Raw genomic sequence first — 13,854 nt, forward strand, 5'->3', positions numbered from 1 at the left:
TTGAATATGGGCTACTGGAGACGGATGGTCAATTTAGAGCTCTTTGTGGCATTAAGAGTAAGAGGAAGATGGCCAGTGGTAAGAATTGTCAAGCAAGGTTCATTATGGTTGGAAGCTTTAAGTTTAAATGCAAAGGTTGGTATAAAGCTCAACTGAATGGGTCTAGGAAGCTGTTTGGTAGCTGCAGTGAGAATTCAAATTACTTATCACCCGACTGGAAAAATACAGATCCCGACAAAAATGGGTGTAAAAGCAAGGTTTGGGATCCTGGAATCTGTTATGACATCCAACACCCCGGGAGCCTAAGAATCTTTTTGAAGCTGCTCAAGGGTTTTACATGCCTAGTTTGGGACCCCGGAGGTTACTGGAATCACAAACACTGGTGGAGATTCCTGGATAAGTTCAAGCATAAGCCACCATAACAGGAAGCTCATCAAATGTCCAACTTAAGGACTTTAACTAAAAGTGCTAGGTGGGAGACAACCTACCATGGTATGATCGTCCTTTTTCATTTTTATTTAGTTTTATTTGTTTTTGAATTTTATCTTATTTTGTTATATTGAACCTGGAGTTTTGCATCACATTCATATTAACACTGCATCGTGCATTTTTCAGATTACAAAAAAAAAAAGAGCGAGCACGCGACGCGACCGCATCAGCGATACGTCCGCGTCGCAAGGAGATGGGAGACAATATTAAAATGAACAGAGAGTTTCGCAGGAGCAGCGCTGGAGGCGTGCCAATGGCACAAATCACCCCACGCGATCGCGTCACTGACGCGACCGCATTATATGGGAATAATGGCCTCCCACGCTAGTTGAGCTGGAGTTGGGCTGGACCCGTGCTAGCAGCACAAGCCTTGCCACGCGAACGCGTCACCCACGCGTCCGCGTCATATTGGAAATAAGGCCACCCGCGCGATCGCGTCGACCACGCGATTGCGTCACCCTAGATTTTGGCAATACTGAGTTTTGAACAGAGAGTTGTGCGACCACGAGGCTGCACTCGCGCCACTAGCACAAATCGAGTCACGTGATCGCGTGCCCCACGCGTCCGCGTCACCCACGCGACTGCGTCGCCAGCGTCGCACAACCTATCCAGATTGGTGCCAATTTTCTTATTTTTTCTTTTCTAATCCTAATTTCTTCCTTCTCTCTCCTTTCTCACTTTCTTTTTCTTCTTCTCATCCTTTTTCCCTCTCATTTTATTTTATTTATTTGCATACTTTCATTCGTTGCATATTTTTATTTTTCTAAAAATTATTATTGGTGTTCAAATGTTCTTATTCAACTGTTACATCTTTTCTGGTGTTTTCTTGGTGCTTAGTGACTTGTTTGATTCTTATTGAGTAATATTATTCAAATCAATGCCAATTTTTATATCTATATTACTCTTGCATTGATATGAATTTATATTATCTCTCCTTCCCCATTCTCTTCTCCATTATTGCAAATTTTCGCACCACTGGTATGCCATGTGCTTCTATTATTTTCTCACTTACGTGTTGTAGCTACCATGTAATTGAGACCCTCACTATTTGGCATCCACCAACCCTATCTTTATTTCTGGGTTATTCTTCTTCCCTTTTTTCTTTCAGGATGGCCACCCGGAAGGGAACCAGAAGATGTTTACATGGGGAGACAAACAAGTCCATCAGCAAAATCCTTGGAGAAAAGCATCAGTTGGAGAAGACCCATCCACCTGCACATCTCAACATGCACCGAGGACGGTGCAATCTTTAAGTGTGGGGAGGTCGATACCGATCTCCATGGGTTAGTACTTTCTTGTCTCAACACCAATGTTTAAATTTTTTTTTGTAGTTAGTTGTTGCATTTGCATGTTTGATTGCATGATTATTTGATTTTTGTGCATATTTTACCACTTGGTTAAAGTAATATTTTCTTTTTCAAAGAAACCTTTTAGAGAATTTCACTAATTTGAATAAAATTTAAATGTTACACTTGTTTGAAGAGATATTATACTGGAACATGGTTTAGAACTCGAACACACAAAACCTATGAGATTTTTGAGCCTATTTGAATTGGTTGCATTTTATCAACCAAAATTTTGTTTTAGTGTGTATTTTTCTCTCTAAAATTGTGATCTTTGTCTTGCTTAATTCTATATTTCCATTATTTAATGTATGCTTGCACTTATATGATTGAGGCCTTTGTTTCACTGAGCTTACATACCCATATGGCCTTACCTTTCATTATCCTTTGCAAACCAATTTGAGCCTATTTTACCCCTCTGTTCTTTACTTTAGCACATCATTATTTAACTCTAAGCGGAAAACAATAATGTCCTTAATTTGAATCCTTAGTTAGCTTAGACTAGTGAGAGTGCTTATGATTTAAGTGTGGGGAAATTGGGATTGAAAATATTTGGTTTGAGAATTGAGTATGTTAGAATTTTCTGAAAATGTGAAAGAAATATTTAGGACATGTTCATGCATTCAATAATGTAATCATATGCATTGAAAGAAATAAAAGAAAAAAATATATATAATATAAAAAAAGAGAAAAAGAGAAAAAGAGCAATTAAGTAAAAGGGGACAAAATGCCCCAAAGTAAGTGATGAAAGCAATGCATATGAGTTGTACTTGAAATTAGAATGCATGAATATGTGGAAAACATGGTTAATAGATGGTTAGATGTTGTATTATGATTACATGGATTGTTTAAGTTAGGTGGGAAAAGTTTAAGTTAATTAAGGATTCAGATTTTAGTCCACTTGACCAAATACAATCCTACCTTGACCCTAACCCCATTACAACCCTTAAAAGACCTCTTGATTTGTGTATTTATGCATTAAATTTATGTTGATTGTTAGATGAAGAGCAAGCCTTAGAAAGCAAGGTTAGTGGAGAATTGAGAGAATCGAACCTAAAACACTTGAGTGATTAGAGTGTATACACTACCAGTGAGGGCTCAATGCTCAATTCCTTGTTCCCTGCTTTCATGAGCTATTTTCTTCTTGCAAGTCTGTTTATACTTCATTTTCATGATTTGAATTAGTGAAATCTAGTTCATATTTGTTCTTAAAAAGATTTGTTTATCTTTAACCAAGTAGGTAGAAACATCTTAGCATGTAGTTGCATAGATAGGTTGCATTTCATATTAATCTACCATTCCTCTTCATCTTTATAGTTTCTCTTGAGCTTAGCATGAGGACATGCTAGTGTTTAAGTGTGGAGAGGTTGATAAACCACTATTTTATGGTTTATCTTGTGCTCAATTGAGTGGATTTCATCAACTCTTTACCCACTTATTCATAATATTTGTAAGGTTTTATATTTCCTTCCTGATTTTGTGCTATGATTGAAAACATGCTTCTTTGATCTTATATTTGCTTATTATTAATCCTCTCTTATTACCATTAGATGACTTGATATGTATGTTAAGTGTTTTCAGATATTATAAGGCAGGAATGGCTTGGAGGATGGAAAGGAAGCATGCAAAAGTGGAAGGAATACAAGAAGTTGGAGAAATTGCTAAGCTGTCCAGCCTAACCTCTTTGCACTCAAACGACTATAACTTAGGCTACAGAGGTCCAAACGACGCGGTTGCAATTGCGTTGGAAAGCTAACGTCCGGGGCTTCGATTTGATATATAATATGCTATAGTTCTTCTGACGCTACACAACGCGATCGCAGTGACGGAAATCCAGCATGGCAAAATTCGAAACCAGCGAATTCTGGACTGTTTTTGACCCAGTTTGCGGCCCAGAAAACACAGATTAGAGGCTATAAAGTGGGGGATTGCATCCATTTATAGGAGGCTCTCACAATTCACTTTTCATGTTTTAGATGCAGTTTTTTTAGAGAGAGAGGTTCTCTCCTCTCTCTTAGGATTAGGATTTAGGATTTCTCTTAGTTTTAGGAGTGACTCTCAATCCTAGGTTCTTTATTTTTATAGTATTTATTTTTTCAATTTAATTTATGAACTTTTCCATGTTATGATTTGAATATTTTATTTAATATAATTTGAGGTATTCCAGACTTATGATTGCTTTCTTTAATTTATTAAAGTTCTCGATTTATCCAAATTATTTTCATTCAAGTAGAATTTCTCCCCTTTTGGCTTTGGTTAAATAATTGGTGACTCTTGAGTTATCAAACTCATTGTTGATTGAGAATTGGAATTCTTCAAGAATTAATTCATCCACTTAACTTACCTTCATAGTTTGAGGTTAATAAAGTGGGAGAAAAATCCAATTCTCATTACAATTGATAAGGATAACTGGGATAGGACCTCTAGTCTTCATACCTTGCCAAGAGTTTATTTTATTATTACTATTTTATTTTATTCTTTTTGTGCAACATACTGCTTCCTTACTTCCAAAACCCCCAATTTACAAACTTCATAACCAATAATAAGAACATACCTCCCTGCAATTCCTTGAGAAGACGACCCGAGGTTTAAATACTCGGTTATCAATTTTAAAAGGGGTTTGTTACTTGTGACAACCAAAACGTTTGTACGAAGGGATTTTTGTCGGTTTAGAGACTATATCTACAACGCGAATATTTTTATGAAATTCTTTACTGGCAAAAATCCTAACGTCAAGGGGTTTCAGTGATCTTCTTACTCAGCTGGCCCACTTGTGCCTCCAAATTTCTAATGGAGGACCTTGTTTCATTCATGAAACTCAGAGTGGCCTTAGATAAATCAGATACTAAGTTTGCTAAATTAGAGGTATTTTGTTCAGAGTTCTCTGTCTGTTGCTGAGTGGATGATGGATAAGGCTTGCTATTGCTAAACCTGTTTCTTCCACCATTATTAAAGCCTTGTTGAGGCTTTTGTTGATCCTTCCATGAGAGATTTGGGTGATTTCTCCATGAGGGATTATAGGTGTTTCCATATGGTTCACCTATATAATTCACCTCTGCTATTGCAGGGTTCTCAGGATCATAAGCTTCTTCTTCAGAAGATGCCTCTTGAGTACTGTTGGATGCAGCTTGCATTCTATTCAGACTCTGAGAAATCATATTGACTTGCTGAGTCAATATTTTATTCTGAGCCAATATGGCATTCAGAGTATCAATTTCAAGAAATTCCTTCTTCTGGGGCATCCCATTACTCATAGGATTCCTCTCAGAAGTGTACATGAACTGGTTATTAGCAACCATGTCAATGAGTTCTTGAGCTTCTGCAGGCATTTTCTTTAGGTGAATGGATCCACCTGCAGAAGTATCCAATGACATCTTAGCTAATTCAGACAGACCATCATAGAATATATCCAGGATGGTGCATTCTGAAAGCATGTCAGAAGGACACTTTTTGGTCAGTTCCTTGTATCTCTTCCAAGCTTTATAGAGGGATTCACCTTCTTTCTGTCTGAAGGTTTGAACATCCATTCTAAGCTTACTCAGCTTTTGAGGAGGAAAGAACTTGGCTAAGAAAGCCTTGACCAGCTTATCCCAAGAGTTTAGGCTATCCTTAGGTTGAGAGTCCAACCATATTCTAGCTCTGTCTCTCACAGCAAAAGGAAAAAGCATGAGCCTGTAGACTTCAGGATCTACTCCATTAGTCTTAACAGTATCACATATCTGCAAGAATTCAGTTAAGAACTGAAAAGGATCTTCAGATGGAAGTCCATGAAATTTGCAGTTTTGTTCCATCAGAGAAACTAATTGAGGTTTAAGCTCAAAGTTGTTTGCTCCAATGGCAGGGATGGAGATGCTTCTTCCATGTAAATTGGAATTAGGTGCAGTAAAGTCACCAAGCATCCTCCTTGCATTATTATTATTTTTGGCTCCCATCTCCTCTTCCTGTTCGAAAATTCCTGTAAGGTTGTCTCTGGATTGTTGTATTTTAACTTCTCTTAGTTTCTTTTTCAGAGTCCTTTCAGGTTCAAGATCTGCTGCAACAAGAATGTTCTTGTCCTTGCTCCTACACATATGACAAAGAAGGGAATAACAAAGAAAATATGGAATCCTCTATGTCACAGTATAGAGATTCCTTTGTGTGAGTAGAAGAAGAAAAGAATGTAATGTAAGGAAAGAGAAGGGAGGAGAATCCAAACACAAGGGTGAGGATAACAGAGATGTGAGATGAAGAGAAGTGTTAGTAAGTAATAAATAAATAGAAGGAGATGGGAGAGAGGGAATTTCGAAAATTAATTTTGAAAAAGAGTTAATGATTTTCGAAAATTAAGATAAAATTAAAATTAAAATTAAAAATTGAAATAATTAATTAATTAAAAAGAATTTTTGAAAAAGAGGGAGGTATTTTCGAAAATTAGAGAGGGATAGTTAGTTAGGTAGTTTTGAAGGAGATAAGAAACAAACAAAAAGTTAATTAGTTAGTTGAAACAAATTTTGAAAATCAATTTTTAAAAGATAAGAAGATAAGAAGTTAGAAAAGATATTTGAAAAAGATAAGATAAAAAGATATTTTTGAAAAAATATGATTGAAATTAGTTTTGAAAAAGATTTGATTTTTAAAATTACAATTAATGACTTGATTCACAAGAAATCACAAGATATGATACTAGAACTTAAAGTTTGAATCTTTCTTAACAAGTAAGTAACAAACTTGAAATTTTTGAATCAAAACATTAATTGTTGATGATATTTTCGAAAATTATGAGATAAAATTAAGAAAAAAATTTTTTTTTGAAAAATATTTTTAAAATTTTCAAAAATAATTAAGAAAAATGAAAAAGATTTGATTTTTGAAAATGATTTTGAAAAAGATAAGATTTTTAAATTGAAAATTTGATTTGACTCATAAGAAACAATTGAATTTTAAAAATTTTTGAAAAAGTCAATCCAAATTTTCGAAATTTATGAGAGAAAAAAAGGAAAGATATTTTTTTGATTTTTGAATTTTTAATGATGAAATAGAAAAATATGAAAAATGATGCAATGCATGAAAATTTTGGATCTAAACATGTGATGCATGCAAGAACATTATGAATGTCAAGATGAACACCAAGAACACTATGAATGTCAAGATGAACATCAAGAACTTATTTTTGAAAAATTTTCAAGAAAAGAAAACATCCAAGACACCAAACTTAGAAATTTTTCATGTATAGACACTATGAATGCAAGAATGCATATGAAAAACAAGAAAAGACACAAAACAAGAAAATATGAAGATCAAACAAGAAGACTGGCCAAGAACAACTTGAAGATCATGAAGAACACTATGAATGCATGAATTTTCAAAAAAAAATGCATAAAGAATTTTTAGAAAAAAATGCAATTGACACCAAACTTAAAAATTGACTCAAGATTCAAACAAGAAACACAAAATATTTTTTTTATTTTTATAATTTTATGATTTTTTTTTATTTTTTTCGAAAATTAATGTGAAAAAGAAAAATAAAGATTCTAAAATTTTTAATATGAATTCCAGGAATCTTGCACTCTTAGTCTAAAGCTCCAATCTGAGGGTTAGACATGGCTTAATAGCCAGCCAAGATTTAGAAGATACAAATCAGGCATACAACAACTGAAACTTCATCCAACTTCATATACTTATAAGTGGAAGCCTCAGTCTAAAAAGAATTAGACAAGGCTTTACAGCCAGCCAGGCTTCTACATGCTTCATGAAACACTAGAATTCATTCTTAAAAATTCTGAAGAAAAATATATTTTTTGAAAAGATTTATATATTTTTTTCGAATATTAATTGAAAAACGAAAAAAGAAGAAAATATTTTTTGAAAACTTTTTGAAACCAAAATAAGAAGAAAATTACCCAATCTGAGCTACACGATGAACCGTCAGTTGTCCAAACTCGAAACAATCCCCGGCAACGGCGCCAAAAACTTGGTGCAAGAAATTGTGATCCCTGGTAATGGCTCCAAAAACTTGGTGCTCTAATCTTAATTTATGATTTGTCACAACTTCGATACAACTAACCAGCAAGTGCACTGGGTCGTCCAAGTAATAAAACCTTACGTGAGTAAGGGTCGATCCCACGGAGATTGTCGGTATGAAGCAAGCTATGGTCACCTTGTAAATCTCAGTCAGGCGGATATCAAATGGTTATGGAGTTTTTGAAAATAAATAATAAATAAATAGAAAATAAAGATAGAAACACTTATGTAATTCATTGGTGAGAATTTCAGATAAGCGTATAGAGATGCTTTCGTTCTTCTGAACTTCTGCTTTCCTGCTGTCTTCATCCAATCAGTCCTACTCCTTTCCATGGCAAAATTTATGTAAGGGCATCACCGTTGTCAATGGCTACATCCCATCCTCTTGTGAAAAAGGTCCAAATGCTCTGTCACAGCACGGCTAATCATCTGAGGTTCTCGATCATACTGGAATAGGATTCACCCTCCTTTTGTGTCTGTCACTACGCCCAGCACTCGCGAGTTTGAAGTTTGTCACAGTCATTCAATCACTGAATCCTACTCGGAATACCACAGACAAGGTTTAGACTTTCTGGACTCTCATGAATGCCGCCATCAATCTAGTTTATACCACAAAGATTCTGATTAAGAGATCTAAGAGATATTCATTCAATCTAAAATGGAACGGAAGTGGTTGTCAGGCACGCGTTCGTAGGGAAATGATGATGATTGTCACATTCATCACATTCACGTTGAAGTGCGAATGAATATCTTAGAAGCGGAATAAGTTGAATTGAATAGAGAAACAGTAGTACTTTGCATTAATTCATGAGGAACAGCAGAGCTCCACACCTTAATCTATGGAGTGTAGAAACTTTACCGTTGAAAGTACATAAGTGATGAAGGTTCAGGCATGGCCGAGAGGCCAGCCCCCAAACGTGATCAATATGATTCAAAGATGAACTAAAAATCATAAGATGTCTAAAAGACTAGTAAAAAGTTCTATTTATACTAAACTAGTTACTAGGGTTTACAGAAATAAGTAATTGATGCATAAATCCACTTCCGGGGCCCACTTGGTGTGTGCTTGGGCTGAGCTTGAAGTTTACACGTGCAGAGGCTTCTTCTGGAGTTGAACGCCAAGTTGTAACGTGTTTTTGGCGTTCAACTCTGGTTCGTGACGTGTTTCTGGCGTTTAACTCCAGACTGTAGTGTAGAACTGGCGTTCAACGCCCTTTTGCATCGTTTAAACTCGGCCAAAGTATGGACTATTATATATTTCTGGAAAGCCCTAGATGTCTGCTTTCCAACGCAATTGAAAGCGCGTCATTTTGAGTTCCGTAGCTCCAAAAAATCCACTTTGAGTGCAGGGAGGTCAGAATCCAACAGCATCAGCAGTCCTTCTTCAACCTCTGAATCTGATTTTTGCTCAAGTCCCTCAATTTCAGCCAGAAAATACCTGAAATCACAGAAAAACACACAAACTCATAGTAAAGTCCAGAAATGTGAATTTAACATAAAAACTAATAAAAACATCCCTAAAAGTAACTAGATCCTACTAAAAACATACTAAAAATAATGCCAAAAAGCGTATAAATTATCCGCTCATCATGGAACCACCTGCAAGGACACTCCAATGCTAAAGTAAGTGTTTGTATGATGTAGCGGGTAATTAAGGAAAGAGTGATGTAACTCCGGGGAGGGGTAGGTCCCTCACCATTTATACCTTGTACTTCGAGTGGGCCCTATGCCTTGGGCCCGTCCTATCTTTCTGGAAGCTTCTGCTAGCTATCTAGGTCTTCATTAAGGGATGAAGTGAGGTCACCTTTTCCAGCATGGGTCATGGACTTGTCGGGTTGGTAATCCGTGATATGGACCTCCAACCCTTAATGGCTCGGGCCGGAACAGTGCCCCCAATGTGGCAACTCGTGAGGCTCACGATTGGCATGTTCAAATTACTCATGTCTTCTTATACGACCATTTGCTCGTTCTGCTCGTGATACCGTCATCGAGATCTCCACTTTTAGTGTGCGAGCTGCCCCCAACCCTCGCCTGGGCATAGTTTCGATATTCGTGCCCAGAGCATTTAATGCTATTTATGATTAATTTGAAAGAAAAGGGAAAAGTCTGTTTTACCCTTTCCTTTTTGCGCTCCCCACTGATGGTAACCATTCATACTTCCTCTTTTACTTTCACAACTCCTTCTTTCTTATTTTCTTTTACTACTTCATTCTCTTTCGCTTTTACTGCTTCTCAAGCCACATTCCATTCCTTGCCTGCTCTGAGTTTCATCACATTTGCTTCGCATCTACCATTTGTGTCTACTTCACCTATTGGTAAGTGACCTTTCCATGCCTATATTTGCATCTTCCTCGCTGTTGACTATTGCATTTGCTTCTATTATTGCTATCGTTGCATTTATTCCGTATCCGTGTTTGTTTCTTGTTGGATTAGAGAATTTGCCCTTATTAGCTATTTCTTAGAGGGGGCTACCATAGTTGTCTTACTTCCTAGTTTTAAGCCCTAAAGAAATAGCGTAGAGTAGTGATATAGGAAAACATAGTTCCATTTTTTATTTTGTCTGAGTTTCTAACTTCCTGTGTTGACTTAAGTAGTGCCCCACTATAGGTATGGCATAACAACCCACGGCACAAAACCGTGTAGATCGTTATGCCTGGGTCACTACCGATCTTATGGGCACGCCCTCCAAGACAACCCAAGAGGAATTACAAGAATTTCCCAATTCCGGGTCCCTGTGTAGAAGCGGCCCGGAAGTGGCGAATTACAACATCTTCCTCTCGGGGCCCGTGAATGCATATGGCAGGTAAATTTGTCATCTCCCCGGATTCCTGACTGGTTATGGATGTTCAAACCCATGTCCAGCACGTTGGGTATTCGTCTTCCCTTCTCTCCATTTTTCATGGCCCTGTTGAACCGATATGACGAAGCCCTGTCACATCTCCACCGAACAGCTAGGCAGCCATTTGCTAGTATGAAATGGTGTGTGAGTACTTGGAGCTCTCGGCCTCTGTCAACGTATTCCTTTATTTCTTTTTACTTACCAACCCTACTTGCAAAGGAAAGCACAAAAAAGGATACCTTTCCTTCTGGGTTGTACAAAACCGGCGAATCTTCGGGCTCTTTGAAGGGATTAAGGTAACAACTACTAAACTAAAACTAGCAAACTAACAAAAGAGCAAACTATTCACAATATTAACATATGTATAATAACCAATAACAAGGCACACATATACAACTCCCCGGCAACGGTGCCATTTTGATGGACGAAAATTGTTTATGGTTTAGAATTTCACAATAAATTCTCGTTGCAAGTATAGTTCTAAACCAACAAACAATGCCTCAATAAAAAATTTGTTTGTCACAAGTACAAACCCCAATAAAAATAAAAACCGAAGTATTTAAACTTCGAGTCGTCTCTCAAGAAATTGCAGGGAAGTTTTCTTATTATTGGTTATGGATAGTATATTTTCGGGTTTTGAATAAGGGACAAGAAACATAAATGACAAGAAAGCAAATGAGATTCAAATGATAAAAAGGTCTTGGCAAGGGTTGATGGTTAAGGATCTTTATTCTTGTTACTAACCACAACATGATAATTGTAAGGATCAATCTCATTAAGTCATACTCTAACAAGTAAAGAAAAGTTAAATGAGCTACACCAATCCTAATCCACAAGTCCTAGCAACCTCACTAATTAACTTAGTGGAAGCTAGAGTCAATGGACACCAATTATCAATACTTGGACATTAGCAACTCAAGTTCACCTAAGTTACCATGCATCCCTAGCCAAGAACACAAAAATCTACTCTAACATCCTTCCAAGGAAATTAAACAATAACTCTAATCAACAATAAAGGAAAATGAAACATAAATTGCATTAAAGGAAAATAAAAGGAACAAGAGTGCATCAACAACAAAGTAAACAAATACAAAGAGTAAAATTCTAAACTAGGAAAGTAAAGGTAAAGGAACAAGAAATTAGAAAGGAAAAGTAAATCAAAGCATGAATTAAACCTAGATCTAAGAAATCCTAATCTACATCTAACATAATTCTAGAGAGAAGAGAGAGCTTCTTTCTCTAGAAACTAACTAAATCATGATGAAAACTAAACTATGTGCTCCCCCGCTTGACTCCTATTGAATTCTGCATGTAATAGTCTCTGGAATCAATTGGATTTGGGTCTAGGAAGCTCAGAAATCGCCCCTAGCATTTTCACTTTAATGAGGTCAGAAATCGATTGGCATTTTTACTTCCCACGCGTACGCATCATGTCACGTGTACGCGTCGCCATGCGACTTCATTTCCACGCGTGCGCGTCTGTTACGCGTGTGCGTCGGTGTGTGCACTCTAAATCCTTGATTTTCTATGATTTCTCCACTTTGCATGCTTTTCTCTTCACTCCTTTGATGCATTCCTAGCCTTTTCAATCTGAATTCACTAACAAACACATCAAGGCATCTAGTGGAATCAAAGGTGAATTAAAATTAACCAATTAAAGGCCTAAAAAGCATGTTTTCACTCTTAAGCAAAAATTAGGGAAGAATTACAAAACCATGCTATTTCATTGAATAAATGTGAGAAAAGTTGATAAAATCCACTCAATTCAGCATAAAATGTACCACGAAATAGTGGTGCATCAAATCTCCCCACACTTAAACCAAGCATGTCCTCATGCTAAACCAAGAAAGAGACAAAGGGTATCATCATTTATTCGGTGCAAATAAACTATATGCAATCTACCTACATGCAACTATCTAAATGCAATCTATCTCAATGAATGCAACTACTTGGTCAAAATAAATCAACTTCCAAGAAAGCATATATGCACATAAGGGCTAAAGCAATCGTAATCATATCAAACCCACAATTGAATTGAGTTATTGAAAGATTGTACAAACTTGCAAGAAAAGAGATGATCATGGATAAAAACATGTAATTGAGCAATCGAACCCTCACCGGATGTGTATCCGCTCTAATCACTCAAGTGTATAGGATTGATTCACTCAATTCTCCCCAAATCATTCTTTCTAAGATTTGTTTTTCATCTAACAATAAAAAATTATTCAATGCATGCATACATACATTTATCATGAGGACTTATTCATAGGTTGTAATGGGGCTAGGGTAAAGGTAAGGATTCATATGGTCAAGTGAGCTTGAAATTTGAATCTTTGATTAACCTAAGCTTCCCACCTAACCTATGACAACCTATACAATTTAAATGCTAACCTAACTACCCATTCTTCACTTTTTCACACACTCTTGCATTCTCTTTTTTTTTTTTTATCACAACTCATATGCATTGATTATTATTGGACTTCACTTTGGGGCATTTTGTCCCCTCTTTATTGCTTTCCTTTTTATTTCTTTTTCTATTATTTTTTTCTGCACAATTTATTTTCTTTTTATTTTTCTATTTTTTTCCTTTTCAAACTAAAATATACACAAGAGCATCAATGCATATGGCTTTACATTTAATTAACACATGAGTATGTATCCAATTCCCAATGTTTTCAATAGAAAAACTCAAAATACACTTTTACCTCAACCAATGTCTCAAGTTTTTCCGCACACTTGAATGATATACACTCACTAGCCTAAGCTAATCAAAGATCCAAATAAAGGACATTTATTGTTTTTTGTTTCAAGGCTTGTAATGTGCTAAAATTAAGAACAAGTGGGTTTATCGTAGGCTCAAAATTGACTAACAATGGAAGATAAAAGGTAAGGCTATTTGGGTAAGTGAGCTCATGAAACAATGGCCTCAATCATATAAGTGCATGTATACGTAAAATAATGGACATAAAGAATCAAACAAATCAAGGATTACAATCATAGAAAGAGAATAACCACACAAGAAGGAAAATAGTGGTTATAAGATATAACCACGCAATTAGGCTCAAAACTCACATGCTTGTGTTCTTAGCTCAAAAATCATGTTCCATGATGTATAGTTCAAGCAAGTTCAATGAAAAATTTTTACTCAAATCAATTGGGATGCCCTATTGATAAATTTCTTGA

At 36.1% G+C, this 13,854-nt stretch overlaps 1 non-coding gene across 1 annotated transcript; it reads left to right on the forward strand.

Annotated features, from left to right (window-relative positions):
- The first annotated feature begins 5,260 nt into the window (after positions 1-5,260).
- Positions 5,261-5,368, forward strand: LOC148571583 (small nucleolar RNA R71). The gene has a single exon (XR_015907947.1). It is a non-coding gene; the product is annotated as a small nucleolar RNA R71 (small nucleolar RNA).
- The last annotated feature ends 8,486 nt before the right edge of the window (positions 5,369-13,854 follow it).

This window comes from Arachis ipaensis, chromosome B3 (assembly GCF_059453495.1).
Source record: "Arachis ipaensis isolate K30076 ecotype BB chromosome B3, ASM5945349v1, whole genome shotgun sequence".
Taxonomy (NCBI): Eukaryota; Viridiplantae; Streptophyta; class Magnoliopsida; order Fabales; family Fabaceae; genus Arachis; species Arachis ipaensis.